Source organism: Carcharhinus amblyrhynchos, chromosome 8 (genome assembly GCF_965287045.1).
Source record: "Carcharhinus amblyrhynchos chromosome 8, sCarAmb.v2.hapA, whole genome shotgun sequence".
NCBI classification, from domain to species: Eukaryota; Metazoa; Chordata; class Chondrichthyes; order Carcharhiniformes; family Carcharhinidae; genus Carcharhinus; species Carcharhinus amblyrhynchos.
The window spans coordinates 113,957,354-113,963,353 of NC_137331.1; positions in this window are offsets into that span (position 1 = coordinate 113,957,354).

The following is a 6,000-nucleotide window of genomic DNA, read 5'->3' on the forward strand; positions in this document are numbered from 1 at the left end:
TGGTCACCTAGTTACAGGAAGGTTATAAGTAAGGTTGAAAGAGTGCAGAGAAGGTTCACAAGGATGTAGCCGGGACTTGAGAAGCTGAGCTACAGAGAGAGATTGAATAGGTTAGGACTTTATTCCCTGGAGCATAGAAGAATGAGGGGAGATTTGATAGAGGTGTATAAGATTTTGATGAGTATAGACAGAGTGAATGCAAGCAGGCTAGGGGCAAAAAAAAACCAGAGGGCATGGGTTGAGGGTGAAAGGAGAAAAGTTTAAAGGGAATATTGGGGAGGGGGGCTTCTTCACGCAGAGAGTGGTGGAAGTGTGGAATGAGCTGCCGGATAAAGTGGTAAATGCGGGATCACTTTTAACATTTAAGAAAAACTTGGACGGGTTCACGGATGAGAGGGGTGTGGAGGGATATGGTTCAAGTGCAGGTCAGTGGGACTAGGCAAAATATGGTTCGGGACAGACAAGAAAGGCCAAAAGGCCTGTTCTGAGCTGTAAATTTTCTATGGTTCTAATTGGAGCTGGGCATTGGGGTGGGGAGGCAGCCTAGTGGGTGGGGGACGGTGGGGGGATGTCAGAGCTGCAGGGAGAGGGCTCGGGATTATGGAGTGGGGCTCGGGCTCCCAGTGGGAGGGAGAAAATGAGAGGATGGATCCGGAGATTAGGACCACAGGTGGGTGGGGTGCTGAGGCAGAGGTTGCAGGGCTGGCTGATTGGGAGGCTGGCAGACACAGCCACAGCGCATACACCGATCACGGTGCTGACAGATCGGCACGTGTGCAATGGCCTGTTCTGCGCTATGCTGCCCGCCTCTTCAGCAGGTATAGACCTTGCCCACTGGTTTCTGGAGTGAATCATGTCAGTGCACTTTGCGGTGCACAGAGTGTGGGTTTTGAAACCCTCCCTGAAAAAAAACAGCGTGATTTACTCGTTTTTACATGAATTCAACACTTAGAATTTTTTTGGGAGCGTTGCCTCCATAGTGTTCTGTTAATCTTATTTACATCATTCACTTAGATTTCATTATTCTTTCCTCAGAGTACTTAACTCATGGCTGCAAATTCAACCTTCCATTTGTGATTATTATGTTTTGTTTTTTCTACATCTAACACAACACAAAAAAATCAGAGCAGTACAGTATAAAATCTCAATATAACTTTTCTTGATTTGTATGAAAGTACATTCCCCCACCCCCTTTTTAATTCTTTCCTACGACTTCCTTGCATTTGCTCACTGAAGGCCCTAATTTGAGGCATGGGCTTCTGTGGGAGGGCAAATCTCCTCTGTAAAGATTGCATCATGTTTTCCCTGTAAATACCTTTGCTGAATCCTCTTGTACTACATTCCATTCCCCTCCAGCAATCTGCCCCCTCTTCCACCACCCCTCTCCACTGCTCTCACCCTCCCATTTCTAATTTTGGAGTGACAGACTTGATTTTGGGAATCCAGCCAAAAGCAAATTGCGCTTATGTGATTAACACTGATCCATGAAACAGGGTTTATGAACAGAGGGGTGGATGGAAGGCCCACAGCCAGATGTTTGTTCTGAAAGAGAGAATCCCATCGCCCACCTCACGTTTCCCACACGTCCTGCCTGCTTTCTATTTCCAATCTAATCTCCTATTCTAACTTGGATTCTCATGGATTTATTTTAATTAGAAGCCGCTCAAAAGGATTTTGCTCAAAATACAAATAAACTATACCTAATGGATTTTCTATTTCTTAAATTTTGTAGCCTCCACAAAATGGTGTCACAATGTGTTTTTTTCTCTTACTCTCTGCAGTCAGTACATTTTGTATAGAAAGAGGTATGTATTTTCTTATGCTTGGAGTGTGTATTCCAATTAAATAATTCAACAACAACTTTTGTGAGTTTAATTAAGGAAGGTTATTTATTCTCACACTTAACCTGAATTAACACAACCACACGTACTTGGTTTCATTTATATATATATATATACACACGCACACACACACACACACACACACACACACACACACACAAAAAGATAAAATACTGATAAAGATAACATTATTTTACAGGATACAGTTATTTCAGTCTCTGGTTTATAATTCCCGATCTCCCATTTGGCAGGCTGGTGGTTTTTTAAATGGACCTGGTTATTTTAAAGTTGAAGTGAGGATCTTGTAAAATGAAGTAGGTTGTAACATTTCTTGTCATTGAACGTCTAGGAGCTTTGTTCTCAGATGATCTTTGAAACTGGAATAGGTTCAGTACTTTGACTGTTTGATGACTTGCAGCTAGTTTCAGGGTCTGGTTCGCAGACTGACTGACGACTGATGATTCTCAAGAGGCAAAGACGGCACAGCTTTTCTCGACAGTTTTTGACTTGGTGTTCTGCTCCAGCCTGCTCAGGCCCATTCTGGATCTTGGGATGACAAGCATGGTATTTTAAAAGAAAGGCTTGCAGACCACAATGGTGAAAAAACAAGCATGGGTTTTATTGGGAAGGTGTTTATAGGCTGTTAGGGTAGACTACCCATTTGCTCGCACCAGTGACTGATGACATTGTCAATGTGTCATGTGATTGGACTCTTAGGAGGCAATCTTAACAGCTCGTCATGCCAGTCGATCAGTGTAGTGAACTAGTAAGATCTGAGGAGAAAGATGAAAAAGTGGGTTCAATCCCAGTTTCTGACCTCTCACAGTCTAACCAGCTCTGGATTACTGGTGTGACCAGCCTCGTGCTGATTTAAGTATTTAAAAACTCATTTTAATGTGATTAGTGAGCCCAGGCCAGAATCATCTGGGCTCACTTGCCTTAGTGGCCTCACCGGTGAAGGTCCTCACCAGTGAGGATCAAGTATGGTCCCCAGCAACAGGGAAACTGATGTGATGGCCTCGCTGGTGGGACTGGAGGCTATTGAGGCCCCCGGATGGTCGGGAGCTGGGAGAGACAGTGCCTACCTGGCACTGCCAGCCTGGGATCTAGACACTCCCCACCAGGCATCCTGGTGGTATTTGGCACTGGGTAGTGCCGAGGGGCGGGCCTAAAAAGATGGGGTAGGTCTGTGATCAGGCGGGGCCTAAAGGGTGGGAGGAGCTGTGCACTCTGCAATCAGGGATCAACTGGGGTGGCAATTGGCCTGAGTGGGGGGGTATCAGGGCAATATCAGTGGGGGGACGATTGGCTGGGGAGGCCAGTGATTGGGGAAGGCAGATAATCAAGGAGGTGGGGGAAGTGAGAGACATTTAGTGTTCTATGTACACTTGTACACAAAAGACTGAGTAATCTGTGCATGTGCAATATCACCTTTAGCTGTCATTAGTCAACTTTCCAGTGAGAATAGACTCCATTCACTCTCCCTACTGGTGTGAATCACACTTTGCCTTTTTTTTGCATTAAGTAGCGTAAAATTGTCTCTGAAAGCTCACTTAGAATTTGATCCATAGCACATTGGAACAATGTAGATGCAGACATAATGCCAAATGGAAGTCTTTTATATCTGAATACCCCCACATCATGTCACAATTGTCAAATAGGGTTGTGAATCTAGACTACATTCATCTGGAGAGAAGTTTGACCTAGATCAACAGTATTGAAATGCTGGCTTCCAGTCAACCAAACAAATAAACCATCAATTAAAGGCAGGGTCTGCTCACTTACATTAAGAAGTTTGTGGACCCCTGCCTTGACTAGCCTCTCTTAGGCCTGATTATGTATGGCACTGACTTAGCCTTTAAGCATCTTGTTTGGCTTTATTCTTAATCTTTAGCTTGACTGAGATCTTTTCCACACTTTCCAGCTCTCCATCAAAGACAATGGCACATTTTTTTGTCGACCTGCTCAAACTCCGACATACCATTCACCTCGGCCCAATTTTGCTTGATTCTCTCCAGCCAAGCTCTCCCCATTAATACCGGATAGTTTGCTTTGACAAGTCTGCGGTCTGTCCATTCAACTGCATATTTACATTGATATAGCCCCTCAGTGGAAACACTTCACCAGTGTAGGATTTTAGTATTATCTTTGAGGATTTTAAGGCAATATGTTGTAGTTTCTATTGGCAAACAGTTTCTAGTACCAATTGAAACTGCTGTCTCTGTGTCCAAATCTATTTTCATCGCTGTCCGTCCAGTAAAGGAGTGACCCAGTAATAGTTTGTTGCACCAGCAATGGCCAATATGGTCAACAATAGTTCATTATCTGACTGACCCTGGTCCTTTTTCACAGTCTTTTGTATCTAATGGATCCTTTTCCCTCTATTCAGTTTTGCATTTGGTTCTTGGCTCTTGCTTTTTATAATTCTTGTTTGGAACTTATTGTTTCTTTCTCCAACACTCACATTTGATGTGCCCCATTTTGTCACAATTTGTGGACTTTACATCTTTGCACCAGCAGCCAGTTGCTGTGTGTCCAGTTTTTTGCACATCAGTGGAAATTTCAAACCTGTGTCTATGTTTGGGTTTCAGCCGATACCTTATGGACTTTCGCGCTCAAGCTTAATTGTTGGACTTCCACAGAAATCATGACTGCTAAAACCTTTAGGTCTAAGTTACTTTCTTTTAACTGCCTCTTCTGCTTAGCTTTGTTCCTCAACTCACATATTAGTCTGTCTTTAATGGTGTTGTTCAAGATATCTCCAAATTCGCAGTGTTCAGCTAATTTCTTCAAAGTAGCTACAAACTGCAATTGATTCAGCTTCTTGTTAGTTATGCTAAGGGAACCTGAAGCACCAAAGAAGAGAAGTGACCCTGAAATATCTCCACAATCTCATCACAGGTTTTTGAGCCCGGTTTTTCTGACAGCAACAGATTTTGCAAGAAATTGAATGTGCCCCCTACCCCGCCCTCCATGATATTCAGGAAAGAGGGACTACAATTTCTGTGGAAATTTTGTTCACTTGGAAAAAGTATGCAAATCTTTCAGTGTATAAGCTGCACTACTCATGGTTCTCATTGTATGATCTCACAGTGCCAAAAACTTCCATCATTTTACTAGGAGAATGGCTTGCATAAGCACAACGTATCACAAAGTTTTTAGCACCACTTTGCTTCTTTTTCTTTCAAACAAGGTAACCCTGAGTTCAGTCTGTTTCCTTCCAAGTTTTGCAAAACCCCTAGCTCTAAATTATTGTTGCAGAAGTATTTTTTTTCACAATGCTTCCTGCACTGTTCCAGATGTCTCTGGGCAGAACACATAATAAACCTTTTTTCGATATTGATCTTTGTTTAAATTTTGGTTCCATCAATGGCTGCTACTAATATTTGGCATCCCCCCATCACCAGCTTTGGTTTGGCGATGTTTTTAATCTTCCTCATTTTTCCTAATATCTGCAGTACAGATCAACAATTTTTCAATTTCTCCTTGTTTTTTGTACTTTTTTAAAGGATAGGCTAGCAAACCATGAAGGTACAACAAAGAAGTGCTTCACTGGAAAGGTATTTACTCTGCGGGTTGTTAGAATAGACTGCCCATTTTCCCATGCAAATCGCCTATGATGCCAACAATACATCACATGACTGGACTCTTAATGTGACCTTGTTCCAACTGGGAACATAAGCAACACAAAGGATTTCAGAATTAGGAGCCGAGTTCAGCCACATCTCACGGGATCCAGGGAAATCTCATGGGACCCAGGGTGAAGTAGCCAATTGGACACAAAATTTTCTTGTTGACAGAAGATAGAGGATGGTTGTAGAGGGTTGTTTTTCAAACTGGACCAGTATTGTGCACCAGGGATCAGGGCTGGGTCCACTGTTTTTGTTATTTATATTAATAATTTGGATGAAAATTTAGGAGGCATGGTTAGTAATTTTGCAGACAACGCCAAGATTGGTAGCATAGTGGACAGCGAAGAAGGTTATCTAGGATTGCAATGGGATCTTGATCAATTGGGCCAGTGAGCTGATGAATGGCAGATGAAGTTTAATTTAGATAAATACAAAGTGATATGTTTTGGTTGACTGAGTTGGGGCAAGACCTATTCAGTTAGTAGTAAGGCATTGGGGAGAGTTATAGAACAAAGACATCTAGGAGT